The 25171-nt window shown below is 34.7% G+C and overlaps 1 protein-coding gene across 3 annotated transcripts in view; it reads left to right on the forward strand.

The window, feature by feature from the left end:
• The first annotated feature begins 10127 nt into the window (after nt 1-10127).
• LOC143234281 (insulin-like growth factor 2 mRNA-binding protein 1) overlaps nt 10128-25171 on the forward strand; it is a 106744-nt gene continuing 91700 nt past the window's right edge. Inside the window, exon 1 of one of the 3 annotated variants that reach the window (XM_076471522.1) lies at nt 10128-10291. The gene's annotated coding sequence lies outside the window, so the exon portion shown is untranslated. Of the gene's footprint in view, nt 10292-12781; nt 12893-25171 lie in introns of those variants that run through there. The other 2 variants (XM_076471523.1, XM_076471524.1) reach the window with 2 other exon arrangements.

The raw sequence follows: 25171 nt of genomic DNA on the forward strand, positions 1-25171 counted from the left end.
AAAATGCACTAGATCAGTGGTTCTTAGCCTGGGTTCAATGAAACCCCAGGAGTTCGATGGAGGTCAAGACACACATACTGTGTGTGTGTCCGTTCCATTCACCCCACTCGTATGATTCGTGACGTCATGCTCCACTTAGCCATCATTGGCTGCGGCTGTTCACGTCACATCACTTGGCCTTAATATCTGTGCTGCAGGGAACTTTGTGAGCTTAGTAGTCGACTTGTGATTGTAGTAATCGTGCGTCATTTGTGATTTTTTTCCTAATCTTTCAATTTCTTCATACTAACTATGTCGAGCAAAAACAGAAAGTGGTCGGATGAATACGTACAATATGGATTCACGTGTATAACAGAACATGATGGGAGTCAGCGTCCTCAATGCATGATTTGCAATGCCAAGTTGAGCAATTCTAGTGTAGCACTGGCAAAACTAAGAGAACACTCCATAAAGCTGCATGGAGATGGGAAATACAAGAACACAACGTTTACTTAATTCAGGGTAAAGAGAGTCAGCTTCGATGAAAAGGCTGCTTTGCCTGTTCTCGGCTTTGTACCCATCGACAAACCGATCCTCACAGCATCGTACAAAGTTGCGTACTTGATCGCAAAGCAGGGTAAACCACACACCATTGGTGAAGCATTCGTAAAACCAACTGCATTGAAGATGGCGAATATCATGCTGGGAAAAGCTGCTAAAAATAAGTTATCCCAAATTTCTCTTTCAAATGACACCATCAGCAGCAGAATAGACGACATGAGCAATGACATCTTGGCTCAAGTAGTTGCAGGTCTGATTTCAAGCCCAGCAAGACTCAGCCTTGTTTACCACCGACGTTTCCAATCTAAGCCAGCTTGTTGTATTCGTGTGCTATGTGAAGAACGACGAGATAAAAGAAGATTTTTTATTTCGTAAGCCTCTTACAACAGCAACTAAGGCAGCCGACGTTAAAAAACTTGTGGATGACTTCTTCAGAGACAACGATCTTTCGTGGGATATGGTTTCTGCAGTTTGTTCGGACGGAGCTCTAGTCATGCTGGGACGAAACTCTGGTTTTGGTGAGCTGGTGAAAACCGATGCACTACACATCATTGTAACGCACTGTGTTCTGCACAGGCATGTGTTGGCAACAAAAATCTTGCCTCTAAAACTGGCAGAAGTATTAAACATTGTAGTGGAATGTGTGAAATTTGTGAAAAATAGTGCTCTGAAGCACTGCATCTTTAAAAAGCTGTGTAATGAAATGGGCTCTGAATTCGAGGTACTTCTGTACCATTCTAACGTTCGGTGGTTATCCCGGTTAAAGGTGCTGAATCGTGTTTTTGCCATGCGTATGGAATTAACCCTGTTTTTGCGAGAGCACCAACATTGTCATGCTGATTACTTCGAAAAATCTGAGTTCATTCTCATTTTGGCGTACATGGCCGATATCTTTAATGCTCTCAATCATCTCAATCAACAGATGCAGGGCAGTGGAGTTAACATCATCGAAACGGAAGAAAACCTGAAGACTTTTCAAAAAGAGCTATCGTTATGGAAACGACAAACAGAGAATGATAACTTTGCAAACTTCCCCTGCTGGACGACTGTGTAAGTAAGATCGAAGATGTATCTGAAATTGGAGACATTTCTGTACCCAGGAAACTGAAGCAAGCAATTGTCATGCAATAGATGAGCTCGCAAAGTCTCTTGACGGATACTTCCCCACCAGAGAGTTATATCCTGCATGGGTGAGACAACCATTCACGTTTAGTGTTGCGACAGCAGATGTCAATGATGAATACCTCGACGAAATCATTGAACTTCAGCAGAGCCAGGTTCAACAGCAACTTTTCAGAACAACAACGTTCTCAACGTTTCGGTGTCACCAAATCGTAGCGTACTCTCTTATTGCTAAGAAAGCCCTTGAGATACTCATACCGTTTGTTATAACGTATCTTTGTGAGCAATCCTTTTCGAGGATGGTAGACATAAGACGAAGAAAAGAAACAGACTTTGTTACGAAAATGATATGAGAGTGGCACTTGCCAAGGTGAAGCCGCAATTTCTGAACTTGTCTCTGAAAGGCAACAGCAAAGGTCACATTGATTTGCAGTGAATATTCATTGAGTTTTGTTTTTGTGCGAAATTCATGTTTTGTTGGTTTTGTTTTTTGAACACAGTGATATTGTGTACACATTTTGTGCACTAATAAAATATCTTCTTATGTTTTCAATTTGAAAAATCATATTTTATTTTTCCAATTACGAAGAGTTCAGTGAATGCAAATACGAAACTTTTACTTATTCCATATTTTATACTGAATAATATTTTAGGTAGAATTTCTTGGCAGACACAGAAATACGTATAGCTATTCTGGTCTTTGCTCTTATCAATTCATTTTCCAGCTGATTTTTGTCATTTATTTTTCAGGCATTTCTTCAAATCTTTTATTACAGTCTTTTCGTACTTCGTTGTTGTCTATATCTACTTATTAAGTTTTGTCATTACACCCATTCTGAACAACAGTTTGTTTTTTTGTTTCTGAATTTCGCGCAAAGCTACACGAGGGTTATCTGCGCTAGCCGTCCCCTAATTTTACAGTGTAAGGCTAGAGGAAAGGTAGCTAGTCATCAACACCCCCGCCAACTCTTGGGCTGCTCTTTTACCAACGAATAGTGGGATTGACCATCACATTATAACACCCCCACGGTTGAAAGGGCGAGCATGTTTGGTGCGACGGGGATTCGAACACATGATCCTCAGATTACAAGTCAAACGCCTTAACCCACCTGGCCATGAAGGGGCCTTAACAACAATGACAACTCTCTGCACTTTTTGAAACTTAATGTAATCCTATTGTACATCCACAGCAGCTTCATTGATTTGATTTTCAATTAGATTTGTTTTGTTTTAATTTTATTTTAAATATAATGTTTCTTTCTTTTATCTTCTTTCGTAAATTCCCGTCTATGAATCCTTGATTATATTTTAATTTTTTATAAATGCTTTTGGTTTTCTTTTAAACTTCTGTATGTTTTTAAATTGTCTTTCTTTAATAAAACATAAATAATTAGGGTTAAAAATAAAACAAATAACTACTACTATGTTATCACACTTTATCTACAAAATTTTATTAGCAAATGACTTAAGTAAATTTGATAACAATTACAATCGATTTCTTAATTTATCTCACATCATAACAGTCCTTGTTCGAAAAAGTTAATATTATAAATACCACTGACACCACTAGTCTTTCTGTCATATTCCAGCTGGCCTGATGAACCATGCTTTGGTTGTGGCAAATTTAGTGTTTTCACACATAAGTTCTTAAAATTGTTTATTTTCTTTTGATATTCCACGCCATTTTTCTTTATTTTATTTTCAATTTTTGTCTAATTTTGCTTTCTCTCTACAATTTTCTCATTTTTAGTAGATGTTTGATTTCACTCCTTATCCAAGTTCCTATCTTCAAGTTTCAAGTTTAGTCAAAGTTTTATTCTATTTTAACCCAAATAAGCCGACTTCTGACACAAATGTTGTGATGATGTTTCATCGCTGAACGAGTTGTTTTGGATTAATTAAGAAAAATAACGCCAAGACCTTTTGATTTAACGATAACAGATTAGTTTATTTTTAATACAACTTTTTTTTTTTTTCTGCAAGTTGACACAAGTTGCAGATCTAAGTTCACGGCCAAACTTGCAACAAAAATTCCTGGACTAATGAAGTTAGTCCTGAGTTAATGCATATAAACTATGCCTAATTTATAAAAATAGGATTTCCTTGCTAATTGGTCACTTTTTCACTAACAGCTTCTTATTTATTACCATTAACCCCTTTCATTATTTGTAGTTATTAACAACTTACCCTTGACTCTAGATACTGAGTGAAATAATTAGATTCTTGAAGTTTTCATAAATATGAGCTCCCTCTATCACACATCTAAATTAAAACATCAAAATATAGCTACAACACGGTGATTATCTCAGTTACCGAAACTAGAACATGTTTCTTTATCAACATTAGTGAAAACAAAATGTCCACCGTATTTTTCATTTAATGTTCTGATTTAATATGTACTGAAATCATATTGACTCACACTTGTATTATCATCTCATATAAGAATCAATGTATAAATTGTATTACATGACGCCACCAATGAATGACTACAGCACTTCTATATCAATCAACTAGTGCCAGTTGTTCACTCCACGTGTTTTTGAAAAACATATTGTAATAGATTTACTGTTATGCATTTATTTTAATATCAACGTCTTTTTCAGTTTAATACAGGTAACAGGTATGTATTTAGCAAGTTGCGCCTGTTCTCTAAATTTGTAAAAAATTCTCGACAGTTGTTGAGCTTTCGAAAATGTCGCTTTAAAATTTATAAACTGACTCGCCGAGACACTGTAATTGAATATTGTTGGTCAGTACAGTCAGTATACTATAAGCCTCGAAAGTTATGATTGTGATAAATGCGTATTAATCAGAAATCTACAGAAATTTGACCAAGAACGTTTATAGATTTGGAACATCGCAAACTTTAGTAAATTAATTTCGGAAGTTAGTATTTCTACGAGGACATTAGATTTGGTCGTCGGGAAAAACTCACGTGTGAAAAATAAAACTAGCTGGCATTCTCGTCCAGTGAAGTATGTCAGTGTATCAACATATAAGAGTAGCTTATTCGTCGTGGACCTAGACCGTTAATAAAATATTCAGTTCCAGATCAGATAGAAGAATGAATACTATTTGTGAGTTTGTAAAATATTTATTTATAAATGTTTATTTGTAATTGTTATTATAAATTATATTGTATTTTGTTGTTTTTTTATATTAAAATATATTTGTGTTGCGAAAGAAAATTCTGTGTGCTAATCTTGTTGGCAAATATGATAGATATGATGTAGATTAACATTCAATTAACTTCTAAATTAAACTTAAAATTTCAGACAATTTGAAATCTCAATACTTACTGTGCATAAAGTAATTAGTCGGAGACTCGTCCGAGATAAATTATAATACTTAACAATAATAAGTAAGGTAAAATCTGTAGACGTAACTCATTGAGTAAAGATGATCCCCACTCAATGATGTCATAAACATAAAGCAATCACGGGTAAAGACATCACATAACATGAAATCATCCATACCGTAAACGCACATATGCACAGTCCAATGTAGTAGATGTATAAGGAATAACAGTAAATTTACCTTCATTATAATAACAAAGTGATTAATTTTCAGGTGAGGCTTATTTCTACACGAGTATTAAACAGCTGCGTTTTCTTATGGGAAGATCCATGGTGAAAAGTGTGAATTACACCTGAATATAGACAGTTAAATAACTGAGTTCTAAGCTAAGAAATAAAATGTACGAGGGCTGTTAAAAAATACGCGGACTGACGTCATAAAACAAAATGTACTTTATTTAGAAGTTACAGGTCTGGGACCCCTTCAAAGTACTCTCCTCCCCAACGCACACACTTATCCCAACGGTGTTTCCACTTGTTGAAACAGTCCTGGTACGCTTCTTTAGTAATGTCCTCCAGCTCCTTCGTCGCATTTGCCTTAATCTCGGGAATCGTCTCAAATCTTCTTCCTTTCAAAGGTCTTTTGAGTTTGGGGAACAAGAAAATACCTCAAGAAGCAAGGTCAGGTGAGTAGGGGGGTGGGAAAGAACAGTGATCGAGTGTTTGGCCAAAAACTCACGAGTTCTGAGGCACACATTTCGCAGCAACGCGGTGCATCTTCAATTTTTCGGTCAAAATCTCGTAACAAGATCCAACTGATATCCCAAACTCTTCAGCAAGCTCCCTGACAGTCAGACGTCGATTTGTCCGCACCAGGATGTTGATTTTGTCGACGTGTGGGTCGTCAGTTGACGTGAAAGGACGTCCAGGACGCTCATCATCTTCAATGGACTGTCGACCATCCTTAAAACGTTCATGCCACTTGAAACATGCCGTACGCTTCATAGCAACATCACCGTAAGCCGTGTTAAGCATAGCAAAAGTTTTAGTCGCAGAGTTTCCAAGTTTAACACAAAATTTCACAGCGAGTCGTTGCTCCTTCAGGTCATTCATTCTGAAATCCGCCAAACGAAAAAATCGCACTTCACTTAAAACCGCGTAGCTAATACACAAATGAAGATATCTGCAATCGGGAAATGGCGTCGTAATCAGCTGATCTGTGCGAACCTAGCGACACCAAGCGGATTCCCCTGGAACCAACTGGAGCCGCGCAATTCAAACAGTCCGCGTATTTTTTTAACAGACCTCGTATAAAAACTTCGAACGTTATGCAAAATGGAAAGCAATCTTTATTATTTATCAAAACAAAACACACTGTTTATGCTTTCATAGGCACTGGAAAAGTCACTTTCTTACTGGATTGGTGAATCAGTCAAAAGTGACATCTCTTAGGATGGTGTTTCATAAATTAATTTATGTCTTGAATCAAGTAAAACTAGACGTAGATTATCCTAACTTAAAATGGTGCTCTTTTCAGCACAGGAATCTACGATTTTACTCATCAGCAGCAGGTGTAACCAAGTTACCAACTGCTCTATTACAACCTACAAACGGTGTAACCTCTAATGAAGGACATTATTATCAATGTCCTAATCCTACACAGTTTGCAAAGTCGCAGCAAAATTTTCATGTGTAAAAAAGATGCAAAACGCTGAAGGACAACACTAAAACAAATGTGACTACAATGAAACAACTCAATGTTTTCTAGACCATGTATTTATGTCAAAACTGCATAATAAAAAGGGGAAGAAACACCGTATATGTTCATGTATGACCTTTATTCTCCTTTTAGGCTGGTCCTGAGGCCAATAATTTAAGTTTAAAATCAATAAATGCTAAACTTGTGGCATGTTTAAGAAATACGTTATCTTCTTGTTATTATGAAAAGTTACAAGCCGTATCGAGAAAAACAATAAAAACTCTTAAACAAAGAACTAGATTTAAAGAAATGGTAATAACATTATTTGACTACATCTTAAAATACAAAATATTGTATTACATAATAATATGAAAGGAGCAAAATAAAGTCCCTTTAATTGTGAATTATAATCATACACAATAAACAACAACAAGAGAATACCCTTTAACAGCAATCCAATTTGCAATAAAAACCCTTATAAATGAATAAAATCAAAGCTAAATTATACAGAATTAATATTTTGATAATCATATGTATCGTCAAAATATGATGGACTGAGGCCTGGGTTCTGTATAACAAGAAAGAGGACTGACTCCAGTGCAAACTATCACCACACACACGATCACCAGATACAGACTGGTCTGGCCCAGAAGTGATGAGTCTTGGTCACGCCACAGGATATCGAAGCTAACATCACATAAAGTCATTTTTCAACTGTCATTCTATAAAATCTGCTTTTACAGTTGAGGCGAGAGAAATTTGGCCTTATAGCTGGCTTGAGAAAATATCATATATATTTATGTTACTGCATAAGTTTCCACGAGTAAAAACCAGTTTGTGTCAAAATTAAGTCACCCTTAACTGTCTGGAGTTGAGGAGTTGTGACTACATTGCATGATACACTGTGAGGATAAACAAAATTCTATAAACTCATTACTAAAATCTTAACTTCATTCCATGTGCTTCCAGAGTCATGTATCAAGCCAAACACAGTTCTAAATAAGCTGGACTGAGCACCACACCCATTGGAACCAAAGTAATATGATGTATCCTGTCAGATCAGTTTTAACAATTAGTTGCAGCAACTGTTGTTTGGTTTCTGTTTTTCTACCGTTCCTTGGTAATTGGCTAAAAATGAACTTGTTGTCTTTCCTGTGTCAAGACAGAATATAAACAAATCTTTCAGTATCTTACCAACCCATTATTCCACAGACTTTCCGTCCATCTTGTTTAGAACATCATTTAATGGGAATCCTCCTATTGTGGTAACAATGTAGTTATGGTAACGGGTTACGATGATTCCTGATTACTCACTGGTAAACAATGTTGTTGCATGTGACAACTCATAGGCATGGATGGGGCTTTATTTTGAGTTTTGTGAAACACTATAACCTTAAATTGCATATTAGTGGAAATTACTTCACTGTCTTCTTCTCCTCTCTTTTAACTTGTGCGATGTCAGAAAATCAACATTTATTGTCTTGGTAAAAGTTTAAAACCAGTGTTGAAAAGCCCCTGCTGTGACTACCATGTTATGCTTTTTGTTCTTACTTGACAGGTTTTTATCAAACTTACTGAAGAGAATATATTTATGGTTTAATGCCACCATTCAATAATATGTCTTTTTGTGCAGATGATGTAGTTCATTTGCAAATGAAATTACATTTGCAAGATGTAATTGTGATTCACCTCTGTTATGGCTATATCCAGTTACAGATGTAACTTCATCCCAATCCTGGATAGAATCAAGTACATAATCGTCTAAGATTTGGCGTCAGCTATCTTCAAACACTTCTGTCACTGAACCACGCACAGTGAACGATGCCATCAAATAACACGTCTCCAGATACGTCTTCTTATACCTATAAACAAGTACAAAAGTAACAGCTCTATAGCTTCGTTCTTCGTGATTATAGCATAATCAGATCAAGCAGGACAAACTTCTGTTGTATTTCTTTGTTCCTTAGGTTATGCTTGGAACATGAGGTCACTGTCTATTGTTTTTAGATAAACCTTGGGCCCGGCATGGTCAAGCGTGTTAAGGCGTGCGACTCGTAATCTGAGGGTCACGGGTTCGCATCCCGGTCGCGCCAAACATGCTCGCCCTCCCAGCCGTGGAGGCGTTATAATGTGACGGTCAATCACACTGTTCGTTGATAAAAGAGTAGCCCAAGAGTTGGCGGTGGGTGGTGATGACTAGCTGCCTTCCCTCTAGTCTTACACTGCTAAATTAAGGACGGCTAGCACAGATAGCCCTCGAGTAGCTTTGTGCGAAATTCCAAAACAAACCAACAAACAATTAGATAAACCTCTAAAATATAACAAAGTGGAAAACCTAAATGGTAAGTGATATGACATGTTTTGTATGTTAAAACTATCTTCAGGTTCTGGTAGTTTCTTTGAGACGAAAATGGAAAAGAAAGCAGGATTTTCATGGAAATAAAACATTTAAGCTAACAGTATAAATATTTCAGTTTTGGAGAGGATTATTTATTGTTTTCTGTATCATATTTTCGGCAGTCACGATAAAAAGACCTTAAGTGTAAGTGTTTCATTACAAGTTACTCAGAACATTTCTGGTCCATACTTGGGTCTTACCCTGAACGATGTGAAGAAATGTGCCATATCACATGACCACGTTAACCAAAAAATAAAATAACACTACACAGCTAATAATTTTGTCTTCGACCTGAAGAATGCTTTAGTATGGAAGCCAATATATGGTCCTCCTCTAACATGGGGGGAGTCGGTTCCCCTCAGTGGGCTCAGCAGATAACCTGATGTGGCTTTGCTCTTAAGAAAAACATACTCTAGCATGGCGTACAAACGTATCGTATTTTCTATCTATCTGTGCTTTCTATTGTTTAAATGTTAAAATAACATCAGTTAGTATGTGTTAGATATAATTCAATGACAGAAAAACGGCTTGTTTCGATTAAGCACATATTATTTGAAGCTCAAAAGTTTCTCAAATTTTAGTGAAACTATTTATTTCTAAAAGAGATAACTATGTTTACGTTTCAATATTTATTTTGCAAAGCTGTTTATTACGCTTCGTTGGTTTACTTAGAGGAATCCTCCCTTTGTAATTATTCAACTCATTATGAAATTACCAAACATAACATTGTATGCATGTTTAATAAACATAAGTAAAAATATTATATACGCATTTCTCGAAAATATTTTTGTGAACATTTCCTAAAACTGATGAAATGTTTAGGGGTGGGAGAATGTTGTTGACTTTTTAAAACTATTTCTAGTTTTATTAAAATAATTTGCCTAAAAAGTAGTGATTTAAAAATTAATAAATTATAAAATCACTGCACTGATGGAATGGCTTACTTTCATTGAATAATATTACAGATAAGATAAATCTTTCGTTCTTTACTACGCACATGCAAGAAATGTAATCGCCTGTTTTTTCATGATTGGCTTCGCATTGAGCATGCTCAGATATACCACAGTCAATTGACGCCACAACGAACGAGAATTTGATCAAGTTGTTTAAAAACTCATAAGGTAGATGGTTGAGTGAGGCTATTAGGTTGTTTTCATAGATGTGCTTCAATTGTGCCCAAATATAGTTAATATTATTTCTGTTGCATTATAGCTCACCACGTATATTAAACTTTAGGTGAGTTTCTTAAGTTATGAAGGAAGTTTTAAAGTAAAGTATAGAAGACTATTTAATTTTTAAAGACTGTAGTAACATTACTGTAATATATTCTTACTTACGGTGCAACAGTAGCAATTGAATTTTTTGTCTAATCCGATAGCATGACTTGGAATTTGTACTTCTGTGTTATATCGCTTAATTACGTTTATCTTATAAGAAGTTGTCTTCAACTTCTGAGTAAATCATCAAAAGCGACTCCTACAAAAATGTATACTAAGTATCAAATAACGTGGTTAAGTTTGGAAGTTTTATGTAGTACTACTAAAGTTTTACACGTAACGTACAAAATGAGGCATATTAATACATAATGGCACGATATCATACTGTAAACTGTCTATGTCCCAAACTGTATTGTTACTATAGGCCAAAGAGAGGATGTTCAAATTGTATAAACCTTATCGCTATCTTCATTAGTTCAGAGGCTGCATACCATAAATATTTAGGACTTTAATTAAACGTTAGTTTGATTCGGAATAACTTATTGCAAGTTATTTTACAGGATACCATTAGTTTCAGATCTTGCCCGAGCTTAAATGTAAATATTTTATAACTTGTACTAAATTGTAGTTTGTGAACTTGATGCGTAAAACATTGGATTTAGTTTACTTTTCGTGTTTTATAATAGTGATTCCATTTGCATGGAAATATGTACTAAACTATTTTTAAGTATTCATCTTACTTGTATTTTAAACTTGCTTGAGGTTGATTCTATTGATTTATAGGATTTCTAATAACGTATTTATATATGTACTTATGGTATTACTGTTAATACCCCAGTTAATTTCCGTAGCTACTGTGGGATTTCGCCTTTTTTTAAGAAACAAAGCATATAATTATATATCAAGTTGATGCAGAACTAGTCGGCAGTAAACTGTGTATAACGTTGATAAATTTAATATTAATGTTGACCAGCGTTATACGTATTAGCATACTATTGTATATCAAATGCAGCATAACTCCAAAGGAAACTTTCGTAATTTAATAATGTGAAAATACTTGAAGGAAAGTTTCACTAGAGTAGAAGCATGCTGAGGGTGTTTCAAAACCAAATTAAACTGCATTCTTAAATAGTTTTCCTTGCAAGTTGATTTCTATTTCCTTCGCCATTCTATTAGAACCAAGAAGTTTAGTTAAACTGTATTAAAATGTAGTCTGTGTGAAAAGATTGCGAGAACTGAAAAAATCACATTTGTAACAAATAATGCTTTCAACAACTTCGCTCAGCGACAGGGTTTGTTTGTTTTTCTGATGCAGAGTTGCTGTTAGTGTTCATAATAATTGAGGCTACGTAATTTACAACGTTTTAATGATTTTCTTAACTATATTACAACGTGATTTTTCGTTTGGCGGGTTCTTTTTGAAGTGTCTTAATATACGAAGTTCAGTTCACATAACAATTAACTTTTTCTATGACGTCTACTGCACCCATATCAATTTTCTCTCAAGTTGTAGCCTGAGTTAAAGAATCTCGTTTCAAGAAATTTTTGCCTGTTTAGTTTAGTTTTTGTCGATAAACAAACACAACTTGCCTAATAAGTGCGTAAGAGAATGCACATTAACTTGTTTGTATCTATTATAAGCTATGTCCTTACTTAAGGTAGATATTTTAATAAACATCTTGATTACGAACATCTCTCTAACAAAGTATTTAAATCAAAATTTTGAAAATGTACATTATCGCTGTTCCCCGCTAGTACAACGGTATATCTTTGGGGTTTAAAACGCTAAAATCAGGGGTTCGATTCCCCTCGGTGGACTCCGCAGAGAGCCCGAGGTGGATTTGCTTACACACACACACACACACACACACACACACATACCATAGCTGCTATGATTAAATTTGAATTAAGCAGCCCATATTGCTCAGTATAATTTTACCATATTGCTCAGTATAATTTTAATAACTCATGTTACACAATAACGAATGTAAAATTATATTTGATTTAATTCGTTCAATCTCCAACAAATTTTCAATAAATTGGGGAAAACTGATTGTTTGTGCATATTATGAACAAAGACTGTTACGATCCTCATGAATATTTCTGATATATGCTTACGTAAAGTCTTGGTTTGCCCACAACAGATAACGCTGCAGTCTTAAGTATAGTGTGGTAGTGTAACTTGTCTATTTCTCCTAATTTAGACTGTAGCAAACAAAAAATATTGAAACAAGACATTTAATTACTTCAGATGCAGAAATATAGTAACCATAATAAATACAAATATACTTAAAATAGTAAAAGGAGGAAAAAATTAAGTATATACCTTGTAAGGAATTTCCCGCTTTATTCTTATCGTAAGTAAATATTGGAAACAGTGAATGGATAACCGCGAATAAATGTAAAAAAGAATTATCTGAAAATATCCATTTCGGTAATATCGCATATATACAAATTTGGTTGCACTTTTCAAATAATGCTACAGAGTATTGCTCGGAATGCCTCAATTTTCACTTGTGATATGTATTGTAGGGGGTGGATAAGGCGGGAATTAGTTAAATTGGTATTTGGGTGTACCGATCGTAGTATATACAACTGAGGTGACTATATTTCCGAATTCGTACGCAATTATTTTTATTTCATTACATATTTTTTAAATTACTGTAGTAGATTAATTTGAGTGATTCAAAAATAGGTCTGGATATATAATATTGGCCAGAAATCATTGTGGCTTCCATCGAAGAATTAGCTTTACATTACACTTACGAGTTTTACGTTACTAATGTTAGAAACGTTAGGTTATATTTTAGCACAAGAAATAAATTAGCATATACACCAGTACTACTACTATTAGTTTTGATTATACTGCTCTTGTATCGTGTAGGAGAGTTCTAGTATTGTGTAATTATTCGATAAAATATCCACTAAATTAAGTTCTTTTAAATAAAAACAAACAGGTGATAAGTGAGCAAGTGTACCATTAATCGTTTTAATAATAGTTTACTCACTAATTTATAAATACTTATTCTGTGGTTTAGGTTTTTGGTTAAGCCTAGTGTAATATGTTGCTTAATTTTTGCATTTGGTTCATAGCATCTTAAAATGGATGTTTTGTATGCAAAATAGTATAAGCTAGAATGTTTAACACTTCAGAAAATGGTGTTATTAACTTTGGCATGTTCCAACAAAGTAGTTAAATTTAAATCAATGTTTAACGTGCTCACATGGGTTAAGTTTATATTCAGAAACTTGTCTTACTATAATGGACGTTATATGTATGTCAGTATCTATGTATGTAACTAAAACTTTTACCATGTATTGCATGTCTCCATAAACAAATTCCATGACTCAAGGTTCACACTTTGTGTTTTCAAGATTTTGAGACTTGGAGAAATAACAACAATGAGCAACAACCATTTCATTTATAATACAATAATTAAGTCTTCTCACAACAATAACACAGCTTTCACTAGACAACTTTTTAATTTTGTGCTGAGAAACTGGAGTTATTTGTTTATTTAAAAAAACTTATTTTGGTGCAGTGAGTCACATATGACTCATTGAACAAGTAACTTCCTATGTAGTACTTTGGGGGGGCGAATCCCTTTTTGAAAGGTTTTTCTAAATTCATTCAATGAGGTATGAATACTACAATGAAATAAATGGTTACCTTTACGGTGACATTTCTGAAATATAGATGACGAACAAACTGGTTATGTTTGTTAAAATAGGTTATATTTCCGTAGGTTTAAGTACATATTTAACTTTGAAATGGATAGACTAAAAAAAACAACAAAAATCTAGGCTAATAACAGATGAACTTGTTGTTCAACCATCTGACATATGACATTATCAGCTCTGGAACTTCATTACACTTCTTGTCATTGTTAAATGAAAGTTCCTAAGATAAATCATATTTAGTTTTCTCTATTAGTGTTATAGTTTAGGGAGAGAGGAGATGCAGTTCTATAATTTAGTTTAAATTCCACATGCTTCGAACATTTTAATGCATTAAAAATGCCAAATACTAAAATTCCTAAAGCAAAATTTAGCAAAGTCATGTTAAGAATTGCTAATTAAATACTACACTTATTTTTCAATGTTGCCTCTAACAAAACATTACAATACTTTTTTACATAATTCAAAATAATTGGCCTGTGGATTTAGATATTTTTTATTTTAAACACTTGGAATTTATCCAGTACTTGGACTTACAAATGACTAATAAAGCTTTTGCTAACTCTTTGCTAAACTGTTTTAAGGTTTTAAAATAAATCTTGTAAGGGTTAGGTTTTATCTTTACTTTGAATTTTTATATTTTTAAAGATTGCTACATGGAAAACTTAGCTGCTATATCTTGTAACAAAACTGGTCAGCTTGAGGAATTTTTCCTTGTTATGAGAGGGGTACCTTTTCCATAAATGAACCACCCATTGAAAGAAAATGCTAGTCAAAAGATCTGAGTTGCAACCAAAGGGATAATGAAGTCTTGGTGATCATTGTAGGCCTCCTAATAAGACAATACTGTTAATTTTGTATAGTAATCAATGTTAATTTAAATAGTATTTATGGGGAAACTAATTGTAAGGACTTGTGGTTAGGTAGACTTCTCAATTATTTGTTATAGTGCTCTCTACTGAATGGTTAGGGCCAACCACATGCTATTTAATGTTGTAACCAATAATGTGCCTGAGGATATGGTTGCAAGAGTTGACATAAGAGCGTTTGGGGAAATTGATTTGTTTTTCCATATTCTGAGGTATGAAAAATTTGGTCAGTAACTTCTCGGATGTTGTGAAGCCACAAGAATTATCATTTGCAAATTAGGACTGAATTTAGATGTCTTTATATTAAATTGCTTTTAAAGATAGACATGTTCTTTTAACAGAGGGTAACAGGAAAGAAAAGCCTAATTGGCTTACCAAAAACAGAGAAAAAGCACTGATCGTGTAGTCACCATTTGTTACTGTGCTCTCATCTCTGAATTTAAGTATTACTTATACAAGTGATTTTTTTTTTTTTTCCCCTAAGTGTTTTAGAAGTGATTTGTGTCACTTTCCCAGATGGAAATTCTTGCTTGTATTGCATGGTTCTTGTGGATGGTTTTTTGCATTCTCTTGCCACTGTTTCAGATTTGGTCCAGGTTTTATAAAGTTATTTATTCCTTTATTTTCCAATGACATGCAGTATCAAGGATATCCTTGTCTTGAATGTAACTTTATCTGAATGTTTGTTAAAAATTGCTTTTCATTTCACATTCTCTTGCTAAAAGCAATAAATTAGGCATCTGTTACCAATGAACTTGCAACTTTCACTTAAGTAACTTGCTGTATTTGGATATTCAAAACTTAGTATAATATATTCAACCCTTTCAGTTCTGTGTAACAACCTGGAAAACTTTCTAGAAACTTTTATAAATTAATAAGTACTCTTTTATATATATAAAATCCAGAACATAAAAGCATTTCTTGTAGTAAAATGCAAAGCATAATTTGTAGATGAACAATTATATTCTAATTAAATGGCTCTACAAAATTTAAGTGGGGACTTTATGTAAAATATTCAATATCTTTGAAAGACAACTTGTTACATTAGCATTTAGTTTGTTTTAAGTAAATCTATGCTGCTCATTAAAGGTTTTCCTTCAACAAGAAATAGAATACTGCAAATTTTACATCCAAACATTTATAGTATAATTTTCAGAATGTGGAAGCTTATCCATTAAGTGCTGCTCAAGTTGCATTTTGTACAGTGGAAAAGCACATTCATGATAACTTTTATCCCCAACAAGTTTGTACCATGACTGACCTTATATTAAATATAATTGTGCTTCAACCATAATAAAACATGCAAAAGAAACTGTAAAGAATAAGTGCATCTTGTTTGTTAATTTCCATCTAATATTTAAAGTGAGTTAAGCTGAGCAACATTATTCTGCAGGTGAAATTATTATTGTACAAGACAATATCTTTATGAAATGGTGGAAGTCAGTGTTTTCCTATAGCAGACATGTCAAGCTATTAGTCCACTGAATTGAACCCCTGATTGTAGTGTTCTAAATCTTCAATAATAAGTTAGCTAATTGTATAATTAGCTGTTGAGGATAAAATGGTGTACAAAGCTATTAAAATGATAGGGAATCCTGATACTGTAGTGCCTCTAATTCTTTTAAGCAGGATTAGAATAATGAGATTTCTTTATTTATGCCACTAACATTAAGTATAGGATATAGGTATACTGTATTTGATTCTATTACTCAGTAGATCTCCACTAGCCCACCCTCAAATTGAAATTAAGTAGAATTACAGAAAGTTAACTAAAATTACTTGTAATTTAATCTTTCTTGTATGGGTTAATCCACCTTAAAGAACTGTCTCTAGCTCTTACTTTCAAAATAATGTACAGCTTTTAATAGAAAGCAATGAGTGCTATGATTTTGTAAGATCTTCATTAAACGATCTTAGCTACTCATTGATACATTTGTTTAGGCAGAGTATTCGTGATAACTTTAGATGGCAGCTGCCTGTTATGGAAACAAGTGTAGAGGATGACATTTTTAAAGGTGGAAGAAATTTAGAAATGTTGTCCTCTATACTTGTCTCCACAACAGGCAGCTGCCATCTATTCTAGTTTCATCAGATCTGAGCTAGTTTAAATTTTTATATGTATTCTTATCTGTCTTTCACATTGTTTTTCCCTTGGTGTGGATTCCTGTATGTGGTGAGGGGACCTCCCAAGGAAGGTTCTGTTCTTTCAGTTTACTTCCTCTGGGATCTAAATATCCCATGTGTTTTGCTGTGCATGGTAATGAGTGAAGGAGAGGAGAGGATCCTGGTGGTTGAGGGGTCCAACCCTAATACACCACTTTGGCCTTGCATTCCTGTAGATGGGCAGCCTTGGAGTGCCCCCCTAGGTCAATTGGCTGGTCGACTCAGGCTAGGGTCAACAAAGTACCAGTGTTGGATGTTCAACAGGTGCTAGTGTTTGAGCATAGTGCTCACAAAACCCTGGCATTGTTGCACTGTCCTTGTTTGACATTGTAGTGCATCCCCTTGTGGACACCAAAATTTCCCTTTATTATGGATACTCCAATTAAAAATTTAAAATAGTGAAGAAAATCTATAGGTAAACAACCACGTCTTGAAGGTTCTGAGCAGCAATCCTCACCATCTGTACCACCTGTTGTACCTATTTCTTTTATTGTACTCACTTTCAGACAAACCTTTAGGGCAAATGTCTCCCTCTTTCATTCACAAGGGACTTGCTGGCTCTCCAAAGTCAGTAAAAACTTCAATCTGGTGACATATTGGTGGAAACATCCACATCTCATCAAAGTGAACTCCTGTTGCATTAAAAGGCAATTGAGGATATACCTATTGAGATTACACCTCATGCTACTTTGAATTCATTATGAGTTATTGTTGAGAGGGATTTGAAGAACATCCCAGTGTTGGAGATTCTCACTGGTTTCTCCACCCAAGGAATTTCTGCAATAAGGTGCATCTCCACTCGCAAAGATGGAATTATGGCACTGACCATTGTCCTCGTTCTTACATTTACGTCACCATGTCCATTTGCCACTATCAAGGCTGATTATCTTAACTGCAGGGTACAGCCATACATTCCAAACCCTCTGTTTCCAGTGTCAATGGTTTGGTCACTTCAAAACATCATGTCATGGTTCCTTTGTGTGCTTGTTGCACTGGCAAGGATCATGATGCTTGTGTGAAATGGACCTTCATTGCATCAATTGCAATGGCTCTCACCCATCCTACTTTTGTTTTTGCCCTAAATGGTTGGAAAAAACAGGTGCAGCATTTAAACACAATTCACAACATTATGTATCCTGAGGCTCAAATTGCTGTCCACCACCTTAACTGAGATGTATGCTGCTACACTTTGTTCCACAGCTACTATGGGAGTGCAGATGGATCACTGTGCCTCCTAAAGAATTGTTCTCCAAACAAATCAAGTCTTTTGACCTCTACAGTTAGTTGAATCAACTTCTACCCCTATATGTCCCTTATACATTCCACCAAACCCCAAGATCCACATCCTTTGGTTCCAGGTACAGGCATTTCCTTGGATCCATCTTCATCTCTCACCTAAAGATGCAAAACAATCATTTGTTCACATCCTCAGTCTCTGAAATCACCTTCCAACAGCAAAGACCTGCCCAATTGACCCAGGGCAGGATCCATGGGGGTTGATAGACCTTCCTCAAATAAGGAAAGTAAGGAAAAAAGATGTGGTCTTAAACAGAAGGGTTCCCCCCCCCTCAATTTGCTTACACATTAATAACAATGGCCACCCTGATACAATGGAACTGTTGAGGTTTATGTTCTAATTTGGGTAGCATCAAAACACTTTTTACCATCCTGTTTGTCTTTCCTTACATGAAACATTTCTGAAACCTGCTGATACAGTCACCTTTCAGCAGTTTTCTTTGTACATAAATGACAGGCTGTGTGATGGACGAGTGCATGGAGTGGCACTGTTGGTTGATCAGCATGTGCCCACACTGTCTTTGCCATTCGACTCCCCCATGGAGGCTGTAGCCACCCATATTTCCTTGGGTCATATCATCACTGTTTATTCTCTCTACCTTTTGCCTGAAGAGACTTAATGGACAGGAGATTCCGAGTTTGTGTGGGTTCGACACTTTTCTGTTCTTTTCTACAGGAACTTGGAGTCCCTCAGGGCTGTGTTCTGAAAAACTCCCTCACTGTTGCAAACAGGGTCTGTCAACAACTTTCACATCTCATGTCAGTTGTCAAACATGAAGTATCTTGAGCTTGAGCAGCACCTACAGACTGCCCTCAATTTACTGAAGTGGGCCACAGTAAATGGCTTTACTTTCTCTCTAAAACTGTTTGCATGCACTTTTGCTGCCAATGTGGTATTTACCCTGATCCTTACTTCTGTATAGGTGAAGTTGTGCTGCCTGTGGTCTGAGACAATTTCTTGGGGCTTATCTTTGACTGTAAGCTGACCTTTTTATGTTACACATCAAGCAGCTGTGGGTCAAATGTACAAGAGCACTGAACATCCTCCATTCTCTCTTCCACCACTTGGGGAATGTATTGACATTCTATGCTGAAGATATATTGTGTTCTTATTTGATCAAAACTTGACTAGGGATCACTGGTCTGTGGCTCTGCCAGACCATTGGCTTTAAAGATGCTAGACCCTATTCATCATCAAGGACTTTGGCTCTGCACTGGGGTTTTCTGCAATTCCCTAGTTCATAGCTTATACATAGTCTCATGAACTTTCTTTGCACCTCTGCTGTTTGCAATTGTCTTTACTATATACTTCAAAACTTTGTTCCTTACCAAAGCATCTCACCTGGGGTTGTTTTCCTTCCTTAATGGGCCATGCTTCTTCAGACCAGACAGTCTGCCATTGCTCCTTTTGGCCTTTGTATCCAGGTGCAGTTGGATGAATTGGGTCTGTCCTTGGATAACATTGCTGTATCCACTGGTCAGTCCATCCCACCAAGGCTTTTTACAGTTCCCAATTGTGACCTATCTTTAAGTCATCTGAGAAAAGTAGACATTCCTGATTGGAAATACTGTCTGCTATTTGCTGAACATCTTTTGAACTATCCCTCCATTCCTATTTATACAGATAGTTTGACATCAGGTGACTGTGGGCTTTGCCATGGTTTGTTGTGGTTTGGTGGTTGTGTGCAGAATACCCTCTACAGCTTCTGTGTTCACTGCTGAAATATTTGCCATTTCTCTTGCCCAAGATCACACAGAAGCAAGCCAGTATAAATTGTGCAGTTTGAGCATGTTTCTGCTAATATTCAAAATCAAATGGCCCATTTCTCTTTAATATCTACTTCTATCCACTTTTTCTGGATACCAGGCCATGTTGGTGTGTGCATGAATGAGTTCAGTGACATTGCAGCTAAGTCTGTCTGCTCTGGCATTATCACTACTTTGCCTGTTCCATACATGGACTATAGTCCTGTATTTAAGTCTTGGCTCCTTGACAATCGAATTGGAGTGAGCAACGTGAAAACAAGCTTTTCCAAGTAAAACCCTTCATTAGACTTTGGCTGCCTTGCTTCCATAAGGATCAGAAAGAGGAAGTTGTTCTAACAAGACCACACATTGGTCAGTTTTTAACTTTGTTTTGTTTTATCTGGAACTGATACACTAGTGTGTAGTTTGTGTAACACTCAGATCTCAATAAGCCACATCTTACTTTGTCATCGTTACGATTCACAACAACGGCACCATTTGAAGCATGTTCTGTCCCAAGGTTTGTCCATAACATTAGACAGTGTTATTGGTGATGGTGACAGTGTCTACCTCAGTAATGTTTTTAGTTTTTTTAAAGACAATTAATATTTTAATGCCATTTAAGTTTTTTTTTAATGTATACTTTACAGCTTTTTAATGTGGCTTCCTTTTGAAAATTACAGTTCATCTAGTTCAATTTGAAATTGGCTGTAACATTAAGTAACTTGAAACCAGGACTGGAAAGGCCATCTTCAGGTGACTGATGGTGATTTTTGTACTTACCTGTTAGGCTTCCTGATGAGTTATGATTATTAGTCGTGCTACAGAAAGTCCTTTACAAATTGAATTACTGTGGTTTCTCTTGATGTTGTAGACTAGATGTACACACAGGTTTTATGCTATTTATTTTTTAACTTTGTTTTGTTTTACCTCAACTTCCTTTTTATGAATTTTAGTAATTTACTTTTACCTTTTTTTACTGGACGTTTGGCACAGATAGCCTAGCTGCTTTGTGCCATAAAACTCTAATTCAAACACCCAACCAACCACATTGTTTCTTCCAAGTTTAGCTACTGTAATTAAACTAAGGTGTAGTGTTAAGTTGATTTGAGTTGCAATACTGTTATTGCAATGAAATTTTTATTCTTGGTAAAGTTTATCAGATTTACAGAATAACTAACTACATTTGAAAGATGTAGTATCATGTAAGGTAACTCTTACTTGATACTAAACATGCTGCAGTATGATGCACTTGACTAGAGTGAACTTCATTTACGATTGTTTATTTATTTAATTGTTTATAGTAAATTATATTTAATATGCAGAAAAACTGACATTGAAAAAGCCATGTTTTTGAGGTTAAAATGATTTCTGCAAAGAATTATCTGTCCTTTAACTGGAGGATTATGAAGTTAAAATGATGTTAAACAGAAATTAACATTGTAATACAAAATTAAAGCAAACATCAACACAATGGACATTGTTTGTACCTACTTTTTGAACACTGGATTGTAGCCTTACCATAGCCTTATTAATTTCATCAGCCTTTTCTTTTAAAAAATTCTCCCATCAATCAATTCTATTGATCTTGTGTTTAAACATGTTTCACTAGAAAGTATTGAAGTTGTCTATAGTGACTGGTCATACTCTTAACATGGAAGGTTGTAACATCTAGACATCATTTGCTATACTTAAGGGATTGTAATTTGCATTCTTGCCCACTATGCAGTATTACATAGTACTCCCCCTATGAATATAATACTATTTCTAGAAAAACAAATGGTTAGAATGAAGTTAATAGATTTTCTAAACCATGTGCTATGCAAAGAATAAATGTTTTGTTAACCATTTTGTCAAATTTTTGTAATTAACAAGATTTCAGCCCATGATCCAAAATTATCTTCTTTAACCACTTGGCTATAAGGAAGGCACTTTTGAAATGTTTTGAAAGTATCTATTTTGAACTAGTATGTCCCGATTTCCTCATAGTAGGAGCTATATTGGGCTTATGTTTACACTTGGCTTACTGATGGCATTAGTAATCAATGCTGTGCCATTTTCTCAATCCTCGTTCTCCAATGTCTGTGTTGCTGATAGTTACTTTTGTCCCATGTTGGTTCATCTGATGAAAAATATAATGCATGTTGAACATATCAGTTTCTCCCTGAATGGTTGCCTTCGTATGCTCTTCTGATCTGACAATGTGACCTGTTTATTCATTGTATTATCTACCACAACTGCATGGAATGTTGTATATAGTTTTTTTGTTCCTCATGTCATTGGTCTTGCATTGAGTGTTCTTTAGTGTTTTTTATTACTTAATGTATTCCTGATGTTGTCTTGTTTGGATTTTCTTTTCTTATAGATGTGTGCATGGAAGTGACAATTGTTACTGATTTTATCTTGGAGCTGTGCCTGTTGATTAGCATATCCTGTTTCCATTCAGTGAAACTTCTTGGATATTCATTTCTCTGAAGTGTCTCTTACTGATCCAACTCTTTTCTTATTATAAGTGTTGATAGCATATGAATGTTGGAATTGTGACACAAAGCCTTTCTTAACAGTATTTGGATAATGTGACTCAAAGCTGACGTAGCAGCCAGTGGGGTTTATAAAACAGATGTCTTAACCAGTTTTCTTTCCACTTGTACACCTATTTTTCTTTTCAGAAATTCTGATCCTTCCTCCTAAAGAAGCTATACTGACAAAATGTTAATTTAAAACCTAAACTGAAGTTTTTCTGAACAAGTTAAGTGTTAACCAATACTCAAATAAAAAATCCAAGTTCTTATTAATCACAACTAATTTTTCCCATGACTGCATGCTTCCTACAAATTCCTTAATTTAATATTATATAACACATGAAGGGCATTTCTGAAGGTTAGGTTCAGTGTTAATCTAATGATTAAAGTTAGGCATTAAATCTGATACATTGGTGGGCTTTGGTTGGTTATTTGCACATTTTCCTATTTTTAGCTATTCTGACTCTTAAAGATAATACTGTTGTATTAAAATTGATTTGCTCTTTTACTGACAATAATTTATCTTGTATATAAAAGATTTGTGAAAGAACAAATATTTTTACACTGACTAATCATACAAAAATGCACTTCAACATTTGGAGGAAAACTTGTAATACTTGAATGAATTGTTTAGATTAAAATTGAAGTTTGATAATAAATATTAATTGCTAAAAAGTAATTGTAATTTTTTTTTTTTAACTGCCAGAATTGGAAAGATTTTCATAAAACATGAACATTGCATAAAAGCTTTCAAGTTGATAAGGAAGTTCAGAAATGGATTATTAATGAAATCTGTGTGGGATCAGTCCATTGGACTGACTGCAAATTGTTACTATTATTACTTTGTTTTGCCACTTCAAGCATTTAACTTGCTTATTCAACAGTCTAAGCAAATGTTGCTCTTTAATTTTTAGAAGTAATCTTATCCTAACAAACACTAGCTACTTTTTAGTTAGTAACAATTAAGCATTGTGTGTGTTAAACCAACAGTTCTTTTAATTCCAAGGTAAACATGGTGAAAAAGGCTTGGCTGTGACTGGTCACAACCAATGGGCACACTTCTGTGAATTGTATCCATATTATTGCTTGCAGTTGCACCAACAAATGTACTAGCTATTACGATGCAATTCTTAGTTAATGTGTATCTAGAGCTAAACAAGTTTGAGGTGTAGCAAAGTTAAGGTTATGTTATTAATATGGTATGTTTCTTGGTGGTAAGGAATATCCAATGTTAGCAATGAGTCTTGCCAGCCAGATCCCTTCCTGAATGGCTGTTTCAAATTAGGAACAGAAGCAGCTAGCATGAGCAACTAATGCTATACCTCAAACAAATAAATCCCCTTATCTGAAAGGGTGAACATAATCGATAAAAACAGCACTTGCACTAGTTTGTATCAATGAGCATTGCAAAAATTTTATTCTTAGATAGCATTGAGCATTTATTTTGATTTTAATGTTTTCTAATTTGATACCAGTTTCTACTCCTACTAACATAATCTTAACTTCTGTTTCCATCTAGATTTTTAAGGTTAAATTAAGTTTCTCACAGGAAACTTTTTCCATAAAACAAAACAAATTCATTGTTGAGTTTCCTTGTTCCATTCTTAATATAACCTCCTAGCTAGTAACTTTTGTAATGAATTTTCTAATTAATTGGAATGGAAGATAATCCTTGCATAACTAAAATAATAGAAAAAATAATTACGATGAAATAAAAGGGTTGAATTTTTATTTCTTTCCTTTTAAAGTTCACCTTGAACTGAACTGAAAGTAGTACAGAAAGGACAAAGTTAGTATAGTTAAGCATCATCAAGAATATAGGAATTATAACTTGGTTCATTCTTTTACTAACCTTTAGTTCTTTGCAATTTCATGATATTTACGTGAATGAAGCTACTATATTAGCGTACAAAATTAGTCACCTTCAATTAACTAAATTTAAACTTCCCACCGTTTTGAATGAAATCGAAGTTTTTGGTAAAGCTTAAATCAATGTGAGAAGTGTTTTTACAGGCTTGTAATTAAATCGTCAACTACTACTTCCAAGAGTACCTCTAGACTTGTTCAATTTAAAACCACTGTTTTCTTTCTCGAGTTTACCGTTAAGCCTAATCTTAGTCGTTAAATGACTAAAATATACATTGTCTAAACATTTACCAATTCGGTGGGTTTCACCAAAGTGAGGGGCTGAAAATACAGTAATTTATGAATTTGTGAAAACTTGTGCATAGTGTAGCAAACTCATTAATTTCTCATTTATATCGCAGCTGGTCTGGTATGCGTTAACTTTATTTGTATGTAGTCTGTATTTATCATGTATTCAGTTGTACAATTGATAAGTACGTTTGCATGGACTGCTAACTATTGGTTTTGTCATTTTTGTATTAAAATAACACTTTATCTTCGTCTACGTGGGACAACAATGCTAAAAGACGTTAATTTTAAATGGCGTATCTGTTCGGCGATAGTTTTTGAAAGGTTAATTGGACTCAAGTCTTCCCGTACCTTAGTTGAATGACTGGGTGTTACGTTGTTTAAAATCAAAATCGTAGATATAAGGAATGTTTTGAGTCATAGTGAATTTAAAGAATGCCAAACTTATTGAATTGCTTATCGTGGTCATTT

This window comes from Tachypleus tridentatus, chromosome 12, assembly GCF_004210375.1.
Source record: "Tachypleus tridentatus isolate NWPU-2018 chromosome 12, ASM421037v1, whole genome shotgun sequence".
NCBI classification, from domain to species: Eukaryota; Metazoa; Arthropoda; class Merostomata; order Xiphosura; family Limulidae; genus Tachypleus; species Tachypleus tridentatus.